We start from the raw sequence: 21920 nt of genomic DNA on the forward strand, positions 1-21920 counted from the left end.
ATATGGACATTGAAGAGTTTCATATCATGCCATTGGAAGCATACAATGCGATGTTGGGAATTTCGTGGATGTTCCAAACACATGGCGTGTTGGATGTCTTCGACAAAAAGATCACCCTTCAACATAGGGGCAAAACTCATGTTTTGGATGTAAAGCTCAAAGGGGAGTCTGTCCCTATTGTATCTGCTTCAGCTATCACTTCTATAATTAAGAATCATCTTTCTGCTTACCTGATTTTTGCACTGATGTTCTAGATAATTGTGAGTCAAATTTATGTGTTAAATAAAGAAAGGTCAACCTTTTTGCGAGAGTTTAATGACTGTTTTTTTGATTCATTACTGTCGCAATTGCCGCCAGAGAAGCGTGAGAACCATACGATAGATTTGATGCGAGGGTGTAGCGCACCAAACAGACCTCCCTACAGGGCTAGTGCGGCAGACTATGGGCCACGTTGAGGAGCTTTTAGAGAAGGGGCTGATTCAGCCTAGTTCTTCACCTTTTTGCTCCCTAGTGCTCCTAGTGTAGAAGAAGGATGGCTCTTGGCGCATGTGTATTGGCTACCGTGTGTTGAATACGAATACCATCAAGAACAGGTTTCCTATTCCCAGGATTAATGATCTTCTTGAGCGTTTAGAGGGTGCTGCAATTTTCAGCAGGATAGACCTTAAGAGCGGGTACCATCAGATTCGTATAAGGCCAGAGAATGTGCACAAGACTACGTTTAGGACGACATTTGGTCTCTGAGTTTTTAGTGATGCCATTTCGTCTTACAAATGCTCCTGCTACGCTCAATAGGATGATGGACCGGATTTTCCGCTCGCATCAAAAGTTTGTTGGCACGTTCTTTGATAACATGACAGTCTATTCAAAGAATGAAGAGGAGCATAGGCGTCACTTGACCATTGTGTTCGGAGAGCTGCACAGTCACATGTTACTTGTCAATCCTAAGAAAAGTGAATTCTTCTTGGAAGAGATCCACTTTCTTGGCCACATAGTGTCAAAGGATGGTGTCCGAATGGATCCCGCAAATGTTGAAGCTATTAAGACATGGCCAGACTTAAAGACTGTGCACGATGTCCGAAGCTTCTTGGGATTGTGCTCATACTATAGAAGGTTTATCAGGAATTTTGAAGAGATAGCTTCACCTCTTCACGCTTTGAAAAAGAAAGAGGTCACTTTCAGATGGACCCAAAGAGAGATTTCAGCTTTCAATCTCTAAAAAGAAAAGTTGACTTCAGATCCCGTGATTGTTTTACCAGATCTCAGGAAGTCAGTTGTGGTCCAGTGTGACGCGTGTGGCAATAGCATCGTGAGCAGTGCTAATGCAAGATGGTCGGGTAGTAGCTTACAAGAGCAGAATCTTGCAAGGGCCAGAAAAGAATATGCAAATCTATGAGAAAGAGTTATTGGCCGTGATTCATGCGCTCTCTAGCTGGAAGCATACCTGTTAGGTGCTGATTTTGTTGTCCAGACAAATCATCAGACCTTGCGATACTTCTTCACACAGTCAAAGTTATCCGAAAAGCATATGCGATGGGCAAACATTCTTTCTATGTTCCACTTCTAGATTATGCATGTGGAAGGCAAGAAGAATGTTGTGGTGGCTGATGCGTTATCAAGAAAGCCACAAATTTCAGCTGTGTCAATTCCTATATATACCTTCATAAGTTCAAAATAGTCTGAACTCACGAATTATAAGAGGGAATAAAGCACTCATAAAACAATAAAAGCAAGGGACACAAGAAAAGAAAAGAAAAACAACAACTGCTACGAAACAAAACTAAATAAAACAAAACATTATTAACTTAAAAATGTTCTTAGAAAAGGCATGTGTAAAATAAGATTACGCAACTTACTTGGCTTAAAACAAGTACTCAACTTTAAGCAAAAGAAGGATAAGACATCTTAAAAACTTAATCCTAGAAATCAAACTTCACACAACAACTTCTAACGGAACACATTCTTAAGTCCTCAGGTAAGCTAAATACGAAATCGAAAATTGAATACTCTACAAACCTACGAAGAGCAAAAAACCAAACTTGACAATATGTGATCTCAACTTCGTTGCTTGTCCAAACAGGAAGAATAAGATTATCACCTTTATCATGCATAGCTTGGACAACAGCTATGACATCCCACGTCGTCAGTGCCCAAGAGTAGGTGCAGGTTTGTATAGAGGTCATTCATGTCTTGAACGTACTCTACAAAACCAACGAGCTGAGTTTCTATCAACCTCCGGAGGTGATGGGCATACTCAGCCATGATAAAGGCTAGCATTTGTCAAGCTATAGTAAAAATACTAGACGCGCTAAAGATCAAAACAACAACATAAGGTGATATTAAGTCAAACAATAAGTGGGCTTTTTAGCTCCCCACTTCTATTGAATTTACTACTGATTATCTTGAACACTCCAAAGGAAGAAACATTAAAAATAAACTTACTACGATGCAAAAATGAACGAGCATTTTTCATGATTCTCTTGAACGAGTATCCTTTTTCAACTAGTAAAGAAATAAGATGGCAAGATTGAAAAACAAAAGTAGATATACTAGAACAAAGACGAGAAAATCTAAATAGTTGAGAGCAAATGACATCGTACTTAGCTAAAAGAGAAGTGTTCGAAGAAATGTGAGGCATACGGATGATTTTAAGATTGGCATATTCTGGTTCAAGGCGCTTATCATAGATATCTACTTCTAATCCCAAAGGAGTCTGAAAATTCTTAAGGTCTAAAAAAGCACAACAATCACTATTTGTGGTACAGTTAAGTTCACAAAACTCCTTGGGATAAATTCCTCCGCCTACAACACTCGAATTCAAGTACATAAAATCTTGAAAAGAAGGAACGTCAGGGACAAAAAGATCATCTACAAAGCGTCTTACATTGCATAACTTGTGCAAAAATATTGGGCAAGTGTTAGCAAGGACAAGACGCTCCATAAAATCAAACTCATAAGTAAAAAGATAGAAATTAGCAAGAAAAACAACACAATTGGTGCCCATAGGGATACCAATTGTTTGCTTGAAAAGAGAGTCGCCAATGGTTATATATAAATTGTCCAAAAGAAAATCTAACCAAGATATGATGTCAATGTCATCTACAATCCTGGTGAATCTCTTTCTTCCTTTGTCTACATCTACATTCTTATTTTTCAGCCATAAGAAGTCAAAGTTCAAGGCTTACTTTTCTACTAGCAATGCCTTGTACCTATCCTTCTCAAGCTTGTACGCAAAAACTTTTGAAATAAGAGACTTGACTCTAAATTTAAGGTCCTCCAAATTTAGCTTTGTGTATAGCGTTGTAAAGTCAAAAGTTTGGAGACATAAAGGAGAAGATTTCTCCTTAAGGCTTCTTGAAGAGTTCAAAAACTTCAAAACAGGAATCACACCTACTGAATCATTTAAAATCCAACTTGAATCGGTAGGTACGTCTGCTTCATTTAGCATATTTTTCCACAATTCATTTACGCTAGGTAAAATGGCTTTGAAACAATAACTAAGCCATTTGGAAACCTCGGTCAAAGAGGTGTTACAAGAAGCAACTATAAATCTAGGCTTATAGGGTTCTTGTGGAACTTCCAAACGGTATATAAAAAAGGTAATTTAGGCTGGCACTTGAAACCAAAAGACTTACAAAAGTCTTGATGTTTCAAGATAACCTCTTGCATTGAAAGATCACAATCATTGTAAGTCTGAGAGTTTACTTCACCTAACAAGCATTCTAAATAGAACTTTTTGCACGTAACAACAAAGTTATTAGAGCACTTATCTACATAAGAGATTACAAAATCACGATGAAATTTCCTAAGAGCATCACGATCAAAAGATAAGCTATTCCTTCCTGAAGAAACGTTCCGAGAGCAAGATGCTAATTTCAAAGAAGCTTTCTTGAGGATTACAGACTTCCAATGGGTAAAAATACCTTAAACTCCTAAAGACTCCTCAAACTTTACTACGAAAGTAGAAATTCCTTTTTCTATGGCTTTGAGAAGGCAAGAGTCGTTTGAGGAAGGGAGCCTATACTTAGTACCTCGTGAGAAAAGGTCTTTCAAGGAATCCGAAGGAAGGATAGAACAATCGACAGTAACAACATGACCCAAAGCTCCATTTACGTAAGAAGAAAAGACAGTTTTACTACAAGGGCAATCATTACTTGAGATTGCTAGCCTCTCTTGCCTTTTAAGATTACATCCTATGTCACTATAGTTGAAAGCTTTTTGTCCTAAAGTTTTCACATATTTGAAAGCTACGTCAATTCCTTATCATCATGAGTTTGATGACATGAAGCAACAGTATGCTACTGATGAAGATTTTGCAAGGATCTTGGAACAATTGCAAGATGGGCAATGTCATGAGCACTACCTCCTCAGAGACGGTTTTTGATGATGCATGGCAGACTTTGTGGCACTAGGCCATTGAGACATAAGATCATGGTAGAAAGTCATGTCCCTCCGTATGTAGGGCATCGTGGAATTGATGTCGTCGTATTTAGTCAATACTATGTATGCGTTACTACGGGCCTTTTCAAGTGCTTCATAAGATTAGCAATGTTGCTTATAGGCTGAAATTGCCTAACACTTGGAAGGTTCATAATGCGTTTCACGTGAGTCTTCTAAGACCCTTTGCCAGAAGACATGCCACAAGAGGATCAGCCAGAAGTGGATGAACTTGATGAGATCTTGATACTTGAGCAGATTTTGGCACATAAAGAAAGAAAAGTTAAGGGACAGGTTGCAAGACGCTATTTGGTGAAGTTCAAGAACTATCCACCTATCGATGCAAAGTGGATGGAAGAGCATGAACTGTCAGAGTTACCAAATGTATTGCAGCTTTACCTTGAGGCCTTGGGTTACAGCCTACATATGCCCAACGTGTGCAAAGGAGGGGCAATGACGGAGCTAGCACATCAAATGTACATACGGATTCAGTGCAATACAAATGTGCATCACTCTTCATGTGTTAAAGGTATTATGCTCACTTCTATCATAGATGGAAATGACAAAAGTATGAAGGTCTCATTAAGTCATTTGTATCTATGTATTATGACCTTTCTTGCGGGTACATGCGATGATAAAAGCGTGCTAACAACACAAGATCATCAATGGCATGTATATATGACATGCAATCGAGGACGTTTGCGATTTCAAGAGGGGGTATGTCACGAGGACGTGGCAACTGCTAACCTTAGTTGCTGGTTTCTTTCCAATGATTTTTATTTAATTTTTGGGACCCTCTTTTTGAAGTCACAAATGGCCGAACATTGTGTGGCCAGTGTGAAATGGCCGATGGCCCAGAGTTTCACTCGTAGTTGGGAAGGGTAGGTCACGACGAGGTGGTCAGGCTAGTGGATACTCGAATCCCAAGTAGTAAAAGGGTGTCTAGGCTCAATTCAAAGTCATTTAGGTCCCCTCGCTACGCTTATAAGTCAGTGGGTACTAGGAAAATTAACTCAAAGAGGCATAGTGGACACTTGGCAGCACCAGAGCCTCCAGAGGGTCAAACTCTGCCACCTCAACCAACAATTGGCGCAAAATCCACTTGAGGGCTGCCTCTCTCTCTCACTATGACTTACAGTGTGTGTCAGTAGTTGGTGCAAGTGATGAAACTTTCATAAAAAGCTTGCCTTCTCCATTGCACTACGTAGTGCAATGATTCTGCTCTCGTGCACCTCTCTTCCCTTGTGAATACAGAAACGTGATGCCCCGTTCAAGGGCTTTTTATCTGTATGTACAGGTGTTAGCGTTCATGCGCGATTGTCGACGTAAGAGCCTCTTGCACAAGTACTGGATTAGCCATTTGCTAATCCCCCGCAAGTACAGGTGAATTCGAAGAGATTTCACGCGAGAAATCTCGTCCTATTCAAAGGGCAAGTAGCCCTACAGGTGCATGAGCTCGAGGACTTGCTACGGATACGATTGGCTCGCGAACCTAGATCTCGAAGTAGAGGAGGACGAACTTGTCTCCAAGGATGAAGAAGAGGGTGAAGAATATCGACGTCTTTACTTCCGATGAGATTTTCTGTATGAATGAGGTCTCCCCTTGTTGCTTGATGATGACCCATCTAAAGAGGCACTGGATGAATTTGACGAAGAGAATGTATTTTGGCTTCGATGGTTTCTCTTCCTTGAGATAGAGCGTCCTCTTTTGTCTTGTCCATTCTCCTTCACTGCTGACGGGCTTCGTGATCGGTTCGTAGGATTGTGTTGCTTTGCTGGATGCTCCTCCTTGGCTTCATTGGGCTTCTCGCCCTTCTTGAGTTTGAGGAGTTGTTCTAGGATGGAGCAGCTCTCTTCTTGCAAACTTTAAAGAGCTTGTAAGATAGCAGTGTTAGCGTCTTCCATTAACAAACAAAGACATGCTCAGACAAATGTGCACACGAGCAACTATAAGCACTAGTAGTAGGATCAAGCCAAAGCTCTGATACCACCGTAAGAGCTACGTGCAACTAAGAGTGCTTATCCATGATGCAATACTTCAAGAACTTGACAAAATATTAATCACAACACTTGATGAAACCGGCCCGTAGGGCGGTAGGCGTTGGCTTTCACCCGAAATTCTTTACTTTAGACACACACACACACACACTGAGCACTTTGCAAAGAGAACCTGCGAGGAATTAACACTTAAGCACACACACGGCTCGAAAGCTAGAATGCTTCCAGCAGACGCCGACAACCTGTAGGCCCCAAAAATGGCGCCCCTTTCGGTATTTCTTTATTCTTTAGGAGGGTAAATTACAAAGAAGAGTCCTGGGAATCCTTTATCTGTATCGAGCTAGATACCACTTGTTTTGGCCAAATTTCGGCAACATAACAACTCCAAAACTTGTGCGAAACCAATTCCCCTGCTGGAACTCTCTTCCACTGGCATAAACCCTCTGATTCCTGCCCAAAAACAGTAAATTCAGCACGCTGTATTTACTGGTTTTTGCTCTGTTTTCAGCCCCAAACAGTCCCGTAACTGTCATGTGCCAGTGGGGCACTATTCCCAATGGTTCTGGCGTCCGTATGGCTGAAAAAACAGTCAATTTACAGCGCATACACAGCGCTAAAAACGCACCTGTACGGTCAGGTTATGACCCTCACCGGTGCCTGCTTTGGAGTAGCAGTTAGCTACCCCTGTTCTTGCTTAAGGAGGCTCTTGCCTCAGCACAAAAGCATGAACCCACACAGCTGTACATCAGTCAAATGAAGAGCCCTCTTGTGGGGCATCACATAACTGCACGTAGGGGAGAGAGAGAGAGAGAGCAACGTGTAGCGTGCAGGCAATCACTCCTAGCACCACACTGTACATGAAAAGGAAAGAAAGCACTCCATAGCTCTTAACCTGTGACAAGTTCTCAATGAAGCATCCCCCCAGCATAAATCAAGCGCCCCCTCTTCTGCCCTTGACCTGTAATGCATATGTGAACAAATAGATACAAAAAGGGGAGTATTCCCATGGCTGCCAAAATCTGCGTATAGCTGAAAACGCAGCAAAACAGCCCTATAAACACGCATCTGACGCCTTCCAATGCTAAAAATGAGCTTCTATGTCCTAGGTAAAGTTATATGGGAAGCTCAAAAATGGAGAGAAATGGCTGAAAATCACAGTTATCACCCTCCAAAACTGCTCCAAAAAGTCAGTTATGAGTTTTGTTCTCTCAAACTTGGTAAATTGACCAAAAAGTACCACTTGGCACTCATACATGCAATTTCCCGCATTGGGCTTCCTGCTTAAAAATCTCTCAACTGGTGCATCAGTTGACTTTGCAGCAGAGTAATAAAATGTTCCCCTGGTCATACCGAAGGTAATAACGCGAACACGTTTCACGGCCCAAAATAGCAGTTCCCTAAAGTTTAGGAAATGATTCCGTTGGGCTCCCACTAGTCGTCTGACCATCTATCCTCATTGGGACCGCATCCAAAAGTGCAATGTGGCCCAATTGTCGGATACTTTCTGTTGGTGATCCCACCTTGACTTTATACCTTTATTGAGTTCGCTTCCTAGTATCCACCAACTTGCTAAGTGCGACGAGGGGACCTACATGATCTTGAACCGAGCCTAGACATCCTTTTACTTTACGAGTTCCAATGCCGACCAACTTTCCGTCTACGGGTGAAACTACCGTTCACATTGGCCATACAATGTCCGACCATTTGCAACTTCAAAAAGAGGGTCTCAAAAATAAAACAAAAATCATTGGAAAGAAACCAACAACTAAGGTTAGCAGTTGCCACGTCCTCGTGACATATCAAGTAGAGACAAGAGGCAGAATGAGGGTTGAAGATGGGCAACCCCCCCGCCCAAAGAAAATAGATTTCTACTCAATCCAAGTATCTTAGGATTGAGCTCAGTCAACCCGAGAGTGAGTTTAACTAGACTCACACTCGTAGATCATGCAAGATGCCATGTGCACATGCATAAAAGCAAACATAAGTAGACTTCTCAAACATATGTGCAAAGATAAAATTCAGCTGCAGCGTATGACAGAGAGAGATCCAGTGTCTTGGTTACTTGTAGGATGAAAAGAAGAGCGCAAAATTGAAGGGGAAAAGCTTTATAATCAGGTTTATAAGCTGGCTGTCCGCCGGTAGCAAATGGTGAGGAAAAAGAGTAAGATCAAAGCTGAAATTTCAGATTTACACGTGTACTGCCCTGAAAAACAGCAAGCTAGAGAGAGAGAGAGAGAGAGGGCTTCTTGAGGATGAGGAATAGTAGACGTAGAGAGAGATGGTGATGGTAGTGCAGTGGGTTTCTTGGGCTGATGGTAGAGGAAAATTAAGCAACTAGGCGATGGGAATTAGTTGATAAATCAGAGAATTCCACAAATCGAGATTGAGGTCCTAAGAACAGGGAGGCCACTAGGGCTACCAATAGCTCCCAAGGCACGAGAAAAGAACCGAAAGGTAAGCTAGGTCCACATGATAATTTGGTCAAGGGTACTTTTTGACCCTCGATGCAAAGTGGATGGAGGCAGAGAACCTCGCAAATTCTCTTTAGAGAGAGTTGTACCTTGAAGCTTTTGGGCTCTTAGTAGTGTCTATCCCAAGAGTTACCAATGAATCAGCAAGTTGAATCTGGTGCGGTGATGACTCCATAAGAGGGAAGCCATTCCACTCCCTTGTCAAAGACTGCCTAGGTTGAATAAGGTCACTAATTTTTCTTTGAGATTTTAGGGTACTCACGAGTTGACAGTATTTTGTGGAATGACTTTATGAACTGTGTGAACTGAATTGGAAATTTCCTTGAGTGAATTGAAAACATATGCTCTTTCATGTGGGTATTATTAGAGACATGAGAGCAAGGTGAAACGTCTGTAGCATTTTGCCTGATGAATGATTTGAACTTAGTGCATCTAGACATCTATTAGAGATTTGTGAGATCTGGATGTGATGGCTAAGTGAATGAGAACAGCCACAAAACGGCGACGTTTTCAGCCGCAAAACAGCACGGATGTCAATCCCAAAGGAGCAATGCTTTTGACCGCAAAACAACGGCGATTTCGGCTTCAAGACGGTGACTTTTTCAACCCTGAAACAATGGCGTCTTCAGTCCCTATCCAACGAGCATTTTTTGCACCTCTGTTCAACGGCGGAGACATGATATCTACATTGGCAATAAGAGCTCTCGACATCGGAGAGCGCATTACGTTCGATTAGATCTCCCAAACCCCATCACCCGGCTTGGAGGTAGTTATGAACAAAATGAGATTCTAGTGCATCAAGATGTCTTTTTGGATGAGATGACTAGATACTGGTGTGAGTGATCAAGAGTTCCGGAAGGAGGAGATGGCTGCACACTGATCTAGGTGCATCAAGAGTTTTGAAGGTGCATGAAGAGTTCTGAACGGAATGAGACGGCTAGATTGAATGATTGAAAACACGGTGTTCAGTGTGAACTAAGAAGTGCGTGACTTTGTGTACTGCATGCTATGTGGATGTATTGTCTTGTGGGAATGGTCATTGAAACCGGCCAGTAGGGAGGTAGACGTTGGCTTTCGCCCGAAACTTTACTTTAGACTTAAGGACCCAGAGAAACTTTGCAAATAAAAACCTGCAACGAGAATTGACACTTCAAACACACACAACTTGGAAGCTAGAGCGCTACCAAGTAGTCGCCGACACTTGTTGGCCCCAAAGACTGACGCCCCTTTCGGTATTTCTTTATTGTATTCAAAGACGGAATAAAATTTGCGATTTCCTACGAGCTGTCCCGCATAATCAAGGCTGAAAATCACTTGTTCTAGCCCGATTTCAGTAGCATAAATGTACTAGGATGCTTCACAGAAAGTATCCCCACACAATAACTAACTTTCCCGACACATACGGACACTATACAAAACCTGGCAAGAATCTGCAGCACGCTGAATTCTCTGTTTTCTGCCCTGAAAATGCGCAAGATCACCCCCACAACGGTCCCCTCGCATCCACGGACCTCCTGGGGGTATTAGGGACCGTTTAGGGCCAAAACCCTGAACCTGCAAAAATATACAGCATGCGAAAGAAGGCACTAGAAGAAGACCAATTCACTCTCACAACCTGAGAAAAAGATCAAATTTAGTACGTATGATGGTTCACGAAATCCTAATCTTCTTTTAAAATTTGTTTGTCAATTTCAAATATTATATGATCGTGAGAAGTATAAAGAGAAAGAGAAGATTAAGTTTGCAGCTCTACATTTGATCGATCTAGCTCACACTTGGTGGACGGGATTAGAGTATGATGGTGCTGCTCCAAGATCGTGGAGTGCTGCAAACCCAATTTCTTCCTGTCCATTTCAGGAGGGATGTAAAGATGGAGTGGGGCCACTTGTGGACATTACACCAAGAGGTTTTGGGAGTTACTTCTAGAGGTCCAACATTTCAAGAAAATCGGCAACTCCCAAAAATTAAGGAATTTACAAGGAGGTTTGCATTTTAAACTTCGCACTGCTCTAAATCATTACTCTTGCTCTAATCTTAGGGAACAATAGTGGAGACTCTCTTTCAAAGAGAAATAAGAAGAGGCCATCCAATTGGGAAACAAATTCAGCCCCTAAAGAGGGACAAAATCAGCATCAAAAATCCGCCCCAAATCCAAAGAAGTTGAAGCCCTACTCATCCTTTGGTGCTCCCCAATTTCGTTCAACCTTATATCCTCCAAGGAAGCCATTTACTGAGGAAGAGAAACAACATTATATGAAAGAAGAGAAGTGCTTCAAATGTGGTCAAGAGGGACACGTAGCAAAGCAATGTGCAAACAAAGGAGACAACAAGGTTTCTTTTGAAAACAAAGCCAAGCCAATGGTCACAATCAACACTATACAAGATGTGGTTGGCATACAAACCATACTTCAGCAATGCACCAATTACTTAAAGCTTGGAAACAATTTCAAGGAAAGCAAGCTTTGTTCCTAATCGATCCCGCGGCAAATGAGAATTTAATCTCTTGGAATTTAGCCAAAGAACTAGGCTGGAAGAATGAAAACATGGAGACACCCATTGCATCGATTTCGCCATGGCTCAAAGAAGCCAGTCAAACAGTACTTGTGGGTCAATAAAGAGTTTTTCAGAGATTACCCAGAGTTGTTGGCGGACTACAAGGAAGCCATGTAGCTCCGTACCAGTACCTCACTTTGAAAAAAGGAGGGGATGTCACGTGCACATCTCACCCTATGTGCATGTGGATAATCTATCTCAGGTCTAGCGTTCAGGTCAGCTCAGGAAGTGTTCTGGCACCTTTGTGAGCCTGTGAGCAAGCCGTGCATGTCCAGGCACTTAAAGTAGTTGCATATCCTCTGGTTGCACACAACATGATCGTCAACATGACATTCAGTACCCATCATGAGCATTTTACAGTGCATAGAACCCATTTTTCCAATTTACTCATTTTTCACTTATTATTTAATAAGAAACTTTGTTGGAAAAGTGAGTAGAGCAAATTTGCTAAGTCTCTATAAAAGAAACCTAGTGCTAGCACTTTCTTTTATAGAGACTTAGCAAATTTGCTAAGTCTCTATAAAAGAAACCTAGCGCTAGCACTTTCTGGAAGAAGAGGCAGAAGAAGTTCAAGCAACTTGCAGTGCACCTTCTCGGCAAGACCGGCAAGAGGCCCTTGCGTGTTCAACCAACAGAACGCAAACAGTGTTTTTGGGGGATTCTCTCTCTAGCGTTTTCATCAGCAGTTCCGCATGAAAAACACGCTTTTCTTATCATTAATGAGAAGCTGGATCTCATGAAGAAGTTGTAAAACAATTTCCAGATGTTGGCGATGCTCCTCTTCATTCTTGCTAAACACAAGAATATCATCAAAGAAAGTGCCGACATATTGGCGGTGACCCCTAAAGATGCGCTCCATCATGCCATTGAAAGTTGCCGGTGCATTGGTTAATCCGAAAGGGATAACCAAGAGTTCGTATAAGCCAAAAGAAGTCGAAAAGCAATCTTGTGGGTGTCTTGTGGAATCACCGTAATTTGGTGATAGTCGATCTTTAGATCAAGCTTGCTAAAAATTTTGGTGCCACCCAAGCGATCCAAAATGTCATCAATTTGTGGAATGGCAAACCCGTTCTTCACAGTTATTTTGTTGAGTGCTCGATAGTCGATGCACATTCTGAAGGTGCCATCCTTTTTTTGAACAAGAAGTGGAGAACAAAAGGGCGAGCTACCAGGCTTAATCAACCCACGACTAAGTAGGTCTTCCACTTGCTTCCTGGTTTCCTCTTGTTGAGGCGCAATGTTGGGAGGAGAGCTACCAGGGCTGATATCTATTTGATGATCTTGAGGCCTTTCTGGATGTAGTTGATAAGGAAGATCTTTTGAAAAACAATCTTTATACTTTTCCAAGACTTTGAGTTTTTCTTGATTTTCAACATGCATCTTATCATGGCTATCATTTACATAAAGCAAACAACATTGCACACAATCCCTAATTGCTCTAGAGACTTGAGTATGGCTTACCATTGGAATGGTGTCCCCGCTTACGCCTGCTTTGATCTCGTACTTTTTGCCTTTATGGGTGACCTCGACAGTCTTATTTTGAGAGTAGATAGCTGAATCCTCTCTATGGTTCCAAGGCATGCCAAGTATGACATGTGCGTTGTCAAGACCTGCATGCAAAAGGTGTCTTGATCTTTGAAACCTTGAAGCTCAAATTTAAGCTTGCCGATGTAGGGTACATGTAAGATGCAATGGAAGTGAATGTTGACCTTGCTCAAGATGAGTGCTCCAAACTGTGCTCAAGGGTTCCTTTTACTTACAAAAGGGAGAGCCTTCCGTTCCTTTAGTGAGAGAGTGCAATGATCACAAACAAAGTGAATGCTACTGTGAATGAGGGTGTTGAGACTGTGAGAGAGAGAGAGAGAGAGAGAGAGAGAGAGAGAGAGAGAGAGAGAGAGAAGAATACGACACGAGACGGTTCTCAAACCCTCCTCCAAGGGCCCCCTCTCTATGGCGAGAGAGGTCTATGCTATAGATTGCACAAATTTGGTACAATGGTCTAGATGCAATGGACTTGCCGACGATGTCGACGACAATGATGACGACGATGAGGACATGCTGAAATCTGAAAACGCTAGGGCTGAAAAGCTGAAATTTGCAAAACACTGACGTTCTGCTTATCTCTGACACTGTGTTGGCGAGGACGACGATGGCGACGCCGCAACGACGATGCGCTGAAAACGTAGATACTGAAATCTGCGGACAGCAGGCTGAATCTGAAAACACTGGCTGACTCGATCGTACCTATTGCGGGTAGGTGAGATCTACGAGGCTAAGGACTATATCCGCTGTGGCTAAGTGCTGGAAACTGAAAAATGGAAGGAGAAAGAGAAGGCAGCTTTTAAAAAGCTGAAAATTGCACTCACTTCGGGCCGAGTTCCCATTATCCCCGACTTGGCAAAACCATTCATGGTCAAAGCAAATGCTTGTGGCAATTGCATTGGTGTTGTGCTCAATCAAGAAGGCCATGCGGTAGCTTTCGAAAGCCGACGCCTAAATGACGCAGAGAAGAGGTATGATATTTATGAGAAAGAGTTGTTAGCAGTTGTTCATGCTTTGAAGATATGGAAACATTATCTCTTTGGCAATGAGTTCCTTGTAAGAATTGACCACCAAAGTTTGAAGTATTTCAAAACTCAAAAGCACTTACAGGAAAAGCATGCAAAGTGGGAAAACTTTTTGTCTATGTTTCATTTCAAATCTTATATACTCCTGGCAAGCACAATGTGGCCGCGCACATGCTTTCAAGAGTCCCTCGAATTTCAACCATCAAAGTGGCTCATCATGAAGATTTTTAAGGTATGAAAAATACCTATGACAGGGATGCTGATTTCCAAACAATACGGTTGAAGCTACAAGAACGAGAATCTCATCCAAATTACTACATCAAAGATGGATACCTCATAATGGATAATCGCCTTTGTGTAGCTCTTCCTCTTGTGTTGAAAAAGAGTCATGAACCCCTCCTTATGCACGACATAGAGGAAGGGCAGCCACTCTAAGCGCCTTGGAGTGTTTCTTCCATTGGGCCAACATTACGAAGGGACACATGCAATTACATTGACGAATGCTTGGTATGTCAAAAATCCAAGTTTGATAGACAAAAGGCTCTTGATTGCTGCAACCCTTGCATGTCCCAAATGGTCCTTGGGAATCTATTACCATGGATTTCATTACATGAATTCTAAGGACAGTAAACCTGCCCGTAGGGCGGTGGACTTTGACTTTCACCCGAAATTCTTTACTTTAGAGACACACACACACGCACACACAGAACTTTGGCAAGATAACCTACAACCGGAATTAACACTTAAAGCACACACGGCTCGAAAGCTAGAATGCTCCGAGCATAGACCGACAACCTGTAGGCCCCAAAATTGGTGCCCCTTTCGGTATTTCTTTATACTTAAAGAGAGTAAATTACAAGAAGAGTCCTGGGAATTCTTTACATATATCCAGCTAGATACCACCTATTCTGGCGAAATTTCGACAACATAACAACCCCAAAACTTGCCCGAAACCAATTCCCCTGCCGGAACTCGCTTCCACTGCCATAAACCCCCTTATTTCTGCCCAAAAACAGTAAATTCAGCACGCTGTATATACTGGTTTTTGCCCTGTTTTCAGCCCTAAACAGTTGCTGAACTGCTCCCAATGGGTCTAGCATCCGTATGGCTGAAAAACAGTCCAGATTCAGCGCATAACCAGCACTGAAAACACACCTGTACGGTGAGGTTATCACCCTCACTGGTACCTGCTTTTGGAGCAGCAGTTAGATACTCCTGTTCCTGCTCAGAGAGACTCTTGCCTCAGCAAAAACGCATATGCCCACACAACTGTACATGGGTCAAATGAAGAGCCCTCTTGTGGGGCATCACATTATTGCATGTAGGGGAGAGAGAGAGAGCAGTGTAAGGTGTGCAGGACATGACTTCTTGCACTACATTGTAGATGAGAGGGAAAACTTGCAATCAATAGCTCTTAACCTGTGACACAAACTTGCAAATGAGCTCTCCCAGCTAGAAATTCAGCGCTACCTTCTTCTCCATGAGGAAAGTGCACAAAAAGGTGCCACTTGGCACATTTACAAGCAATTTCCCGTTTCAAGGTTGCCACTTAAAAATCTCCCGACTGGTTACCTAGTTGACTTTGCAGTAGAGTTCTAAAATGTTCCCCTTGTCATTCCGAAGGTAGTGATGCAAAAAGATTTCATGGTCCAAAATAGCAGTTCCCTAAATATTAAAATATGCTTCAATTGGACTCCCATTGGTCATCTGACCATCTATCCCCAATGGGACCGCATCCAAAAATACAATGTGGCCCAACTGTCGAGTACTTTCCTTTGGTGACCACACCTTGGCATTATGCCTTTATTGAGTTAACTTCCTAGTATCCACCAACTTGCTAAGTGCGACAGGGGGACCTACATGATCTTGAACTGAGCCTAGACTCCTTTTACTATACGAGTTCTAGTGCCGACCAACTTCCCGTCTACGGATGAAATTACCGTTCACATTGGCCATACAATGTCCGACCATTTGCAACTTCAAAAAGAGGGTCTCAAAAATAAAACAAAAATCATTGGAAAGAAACCAAGAACTAAACTTAGCAGTTGCCACGTCCTCGTGACAGACACCACAAGGGAACGATATCATTTGGGTCATCATCATTGACAGGTTCAGTAAGCAAGCACACTTCATTTCTTGCCACAAAATATAGAAGTCTTCACAAGCTGCACGACTCTTTATACAACATATCTTAGGTTGCATGGCATGCCTTCAGAAATCATTTTTGATAGGGACTCCAAGTTTACCAATAGGTGTGCTTTATTTGAGAATTTAGGAACAACCTTAAAGTTCTCCTCATCATTTCATCCACAAACAGATGGGCAAACTGAAGTCATGAATCTCCCTTTACTTGATATGCTAAAAGCTTATGTTAGTGAGCAGAAGTCACAGTGGGAGAAGTATCTACCTCTATTGGAGTTTGCCTACGACAACACCCGACACTCCTCTACAAGGAAGGCTCCAAACGAAATAATGCAAGGAAGAATAATACCTCCACCTATTATCCGTATCAAAGCCGCCCAAGAACGACAAAAGAAGTAAGCACATAAGCGACGAAGCCATTTGGTTTTTAATGAAGAACAATATGTCTTACTAAAGTTTGATAAGAACAGGATACAAAAAAGTTCATGGCACAAAAAAGTCTTTTCCGAAGCTGTTGAAAAGGTACTTTGGACCATAGTTTTCCATACGTCAAGTACACGTCGGATGCACATACTATACTACACCACCATGTTTAAAACTTTATAGACAAACAAAAGTTAAAACTTAAAACCATAGAGACTTTAGAAATTAAAAGTGAACTCTGGAGAAAATCGAGATGGTGCCCCAGACCTCTAAGTAATGATTCATGAAGTAACCTCTAAACAAAAAGGAGTCAAGAGTCAGGACTATAGAAGCAAGCCAAAAACATTCAGGAGTGTAGTCTCCTGAAGGCTGAATCCAAAACATAAGTAGAGAGGCGAGACTAGAGGCTAGAATCTAAATTGTAGAGTCAACAGTGAACAGTGAACACCATACGGCATAAGTAAATGTCCAAATCATGGTCCAGATGGCACAGTGAGCTCTAACTCTCACCATAGCTCACATCCTCATCATCATAAGTAGCATCATCCTCATCCTCATCCTACCAACTGAGCATGATGCTCCAATATGACTAGTACTGGCAATGAAAATAGGCTCTATCGCATCTGTAGTACTCTCTGCAATGGCCTCCTGAATCTCTTGCAAGGCAAGCAAGCGGTCCTCATTCTTTTCCTTATTGAGCATTTCCAATGTGACCTCCATTCTATCATAGCCGCGCTCTTTGATTTTGGATATGAGCCTCAAGTTCGTGTGTATGTACACAAGCTTCTCTGTATGAGGTGGGAGTAGCCTATTTCTTCTCTTGGTATGAATGAGAGAGAAGGTGCTCCAATTTCTCTCACATGGAGAGGCGCATCCCTTGCGAAAGCACTCTCAAAGCAAGAGCTTGCAAAGCGGGTGTGCAAGCCCCAAAAGTTTCCCACCATTTCACTCCCTCTTGCATCCTCAATGCAGCTTTTGCAATTGGATGAGCAAATGACTTGCTTTCAACTTTATAAATGTCAAACTCATCAATTAGGGTGCCTTGCAAGGTCAATTCACCCTTGGTGTACCTGTCCAAAAATGTCATCCATCCTTCATACACCTCGCCATCACTTTCTTGCCCTCTTCCTCGCCATATGGGATGCAACATGTATCCAACAACATGTAACGGTGTGTGCAATATATTCCATCTTTCAATGCATAGATCCCTAATCTCTCTCATCCTTGCAACATCAATGCCTTGCATGTTTTCAATTTGCTCTACCATGCGATCCATAAGCTCGTACATAAGCCCCATGGTGGCTCCTTCCCTATCAGCCAAACAGAGAATTTTCAAAATCAGAGCACACATTTTCAAAATCAGCTTGGCCTCTTGCCAAAAGGATGCATTAAACACAATGTTTGAGACCTTGGTAGCCTTTTCAATCTTGGATCTCTTCATCTTCACAAATTTGTCATCAATCATAAGCTTGCGCATACCTTGCATGCATCTCTCATCCACAAGATTGGCCAACATAATAAAGTAGTACGCAAATCGAGTGGCTAACGGCTTGACCAAGTCCTTCTTGCTAAGTTGCCAAAACAATGCCAACACAGTAGACTTTCTTGTCACAAATGTGACAATCTTTGTTGCATCCTCAAGCACTTTTGCAACCCAACCAATCTGTCCAATGTCCTCAAACAAAAGGTCCAAGCAATGGCAAGCACATCTAGTAAAAAAAATGTATTTCCACTCCCTTTCAATCATCTCCTAAGCACCAACACAATTGGTTGCATTGTTCATGCATACCTGCACAACATTTGTTGGGCCAATCTCTCTGATAACCTGTTTGAGATGCTTAAAAATGAATTCCGATGTCTTTGTTTCCCTAGATGTGTCTACAACTTTCAAAAACACTAACCCATGAATAGAGCATGCAAGAAAGTTAATGATAGGCATGCGCCTAGTGTCAGACCATCCATCACACACAATAGAGCATCCATATCTTTTCCAGTTCTCGCGCACACCCATTATCTCAGTCTTTACGCATTTGACCTCCTCATTCAATTCTGTGGTGCGCAAAGCATGATAAGAGGGGGAAACATACGAAGGACCTGCTTGTCCAATAGCTTTTACCATTTGCAAAAAGTAAGGGCTCCTTACTTTCCATGTAGGAACATCCTCAGCATAAAAAAACATGCACAAGGCTTGGTTTGCTTGCTTCCGTGCTTGCAAGCCAAATGCACTCACTTGCCAAACCCCCTTGAGGAACCTTCCTCTTTTTGCTTGAGGACCCCACATTGGACTTGGAAGAGCCACTTACATTAGTTGTTCCCTTAGCATGCATACTCATTGAAGCACCTCCTTGAGCTTGAAAGGCATCTCCTTCCAAATCATTGACCAATGCATCTACAAAAGCAACTTTGTCTTCTCCCTCTAGCCTTGCATCTGCATGCAATCTTCTGACAATCTCTACAACATCGATTGGGGCCTCATCACATGGGCCTCCCACACCATGGCCAACAATGCCCAAAATATGTGCACAGACACGCAAAGGACCACCGTCCCATGAATGCCCACAAAAATTACATTTGCAAGTCCATTTTCCTTTTGGGAGGCACTTCACTTGTTGCACATATTACCACTCGGGACGCTTGGTTCGGCCCATTTGCAAATTTGCAAAAGGAAGATGGCGCAACGAGCTTGAGCCTTGCCACTTGGAGTGCTAAGGTGCTCTATATCTTGGCAGGAGAAGTTGAAGGCAGGAGAGAGAGACCCGAGGGCGGAGACTCGAGAGGGTGGGTTGGTTGCTGCCCAAATTTCACAACACACGCTCTCTGAGTCTCTGCAATGTCTGCATAGAGTATACAAACACATTTGCCTAAAGTTTATACGAGCACTCGGCCAAAAAACTGCAACCGAAAGTTTTTTGCCCCAAAAATTTTGACACGCTAGCTAGAAGTTCGAAAAAGCATTCCATACTTGATCCGTACCTGTACCCGTACCCGTACGGCAATATGACTTGTCAACCGGATGCGAACAGAAAAAACTATGCTTTGGACCTTTCAAGGTCATCAAGAATATTAATGAAGTATGCTACAAGCTAGAACTCCCAAGTCATTGGAAGATACATAACTCGTTTCATGTAAGCTTATGAAAGCCTTACATGGGACCAATACCAGAAGAGCCTATTACAGAGGATTACCCAGAAGTTGAAGACAAAGAGCGACTCATTGAACTTGAACAAATCCTCTTTCATAAGGATCGAACTACAAGAAGTGGCCTTCTAACAAGGAAATTACCATCACCATCTCTCTCTACGTCTACTATTCCTTCATCCTCAAGAAGCCATCTCTCTCTCTCTCTCTAGCTTGCTGTTTTTCAGGGCAGCACACTTGTAAATCTAAAATTTCAGCTTTCATCTTGAATTTCCAAGCTCTTTTCCCTCACCATTTGCTACCGGATAGCCAACCTGTAGACTTGAAAATTCAACTTATCCCCTTCAATTTTGCACTCTTCTTTTCATCCTACAAGCAACCAAGACATTGGATCTCTTCTCTATCATATGCACAGCTGAATTTTATCTTTGTACATATGTTTGAGAAGTCTACTTATGTTTGCTTTTATGCATGTGCACATGGCATCTTGCATTATCTACGAGTGTGAGTCTACTTAATTCAGTTGAGCTCAATCCTGGATTGAGTAGAAATCTATTTCCTTCGGGGGCGGGGGGGTTTGCCCATCTTCAATCCTCATTCTGCCTCTTGTCTCTTTAAGTGTTGTGATTAATATTTTGTCAAGTTCTTCAAGTATTGAATCACGAATAAGCACTCTTAGTTGCACGGGACTCTTACGAATGAAGACGGGCGTGCGCGATGGACTAAGGGTGGGAGTGGCTAATAAGTCCGGGGGACAGACAAGAAGATTCTTTCACAAACAAAATCTTGACTGCTTCGTCAAATTCTCCTCAAGAATCTATGTGCGCTGCAGAAGGGATCAGAGCCTCGTAGAAGAAGAATCTTTCTGAGCTAATACCACTGTTACAAGCTTGGACACTCCAAGCGAGAAATCAATAGCAACATTCTCTTGTCCACTCGGCCATTTCTCGTGCTCCAAAAGTTCTTTCAATTGGTTGGCTTAGTTTCTCTTGTCCACTCGACCATTTCTCTTCCAGTTGGGCATGCCACGGGATCACTTTGTGACAAATCCGAACATCTGATTAATGTCATTTGATATAATGGTCTGATGCTCAAGCAACAGAAACCTCGATGCAAGGCTTTTAAGAGAGTTCAGCGCACTATGTTTAGACCTTATCCCACGTGGGTTTTTTTGTATTAACCTTTCTAAACTTAGGAATAAGTGGCTTTTAAGGTTGTTTTCTTGGAGCAATCCACAAGAGACCATTGTGCCTAGTTGTATAAACAAAACTTGGAGGCAATTCTTTTAGGGCAGAGAGCTTTTGTACTTGCTAATCGATATAAGACAATTAAAAAGCACAGCCAAGGTCACTTGTTTAGGAGCCTATCGATCTCAGAGGACAACTCCACCCCTATTGTCTATTTTTTGCAGTGTTTGTTGATTCAAGTTCTCTCTTTAGGATTTGATATGTTTCATGGATTGTCAAATGACATAAACCTTTGAGAGACTAGATGCAAAGGGTGTGCCAAGGTGTGAACGTGTGAATGTGCATAGATGTTTATTCACATGCATATATGTCCCTGGACAAACGGTGTACTTCGAAGAAGCATGGCAGGCTCAATGTGCAAAATCAACATAAGCATCCCAGTGCTAGGTAAGTTTCTTTTGTAGCCACCTATGCTCATTTAAAACAACCCTGGGCTCAATTAATGGCCTTTTTGTGCAACCATTGATCGTCTGCTGTGGTTGGACATTGGGAAGTTTTATTTGGCTGTTTCTCTGGAAGGATCTAAGCTTGCCCTGACACTGTACAGCTCCTACTAGATTTTGGAAAGATCACTTCCAGGGTCTGCTAGAGAACATTCCAATTCTCTCCTTTTAAGAAAGCATGGCCTGGAGGGTTGTATTTGCCGATCCGCGTGCTTTCAAATAACCCAGGCAAGCCTATCTCGTCTCACTGTGAAATTTAAAGTTTATATGTAAATTCCGAGGATGATTGTGATCGCATGGTGTCATTTCCAGCAGCCTGGTTGTGAATATCATATAGCCAGGCATGACCCTTTGGTGCATTCATTGCAAATTATCATGTACTCTGCCCACCGCTTATGGAGGCGGGATTTGAGACCTACGACCTTATCCTGATGGTGCACGACGAGATTGAGCGGCCAAAGGTTCCTACAGATGGGTCTCTTTCTTCCGAGGAGTTGGAGA

At 42.3% G+C, this 21920-nt stretch overlaps 1 protein-coding gene across 2 annotated transcripts in view; it reads right to left on the minus strand.

The window, feature by feature from the left end:
- Window positions 1–21920, minus strand: part of LOC147466066 (Protein kinase superfamily protein) — an 84571-nt gene that overhangs the window by 37610 nt on the left and 25041 nt on the right. The gene's annotated exons all lie outside the window — the stretch shown is intronic.

This window comes from Adiantum capillus-veneris, chromosome 1 (genome assembly GCF_014529385.1).
Source record: "Adiantum capillus-veneris isolate H3 chromosome 1, ASM1452938v2, whole genome shotgun sequence".
Lineage (NCBI taxonomy): Eukaryota > Viridiplantae > Streptophyta > Polypodiopsida > Polypodiales > Pteridaceae > Adiantum > Adiantum capillus-veneris.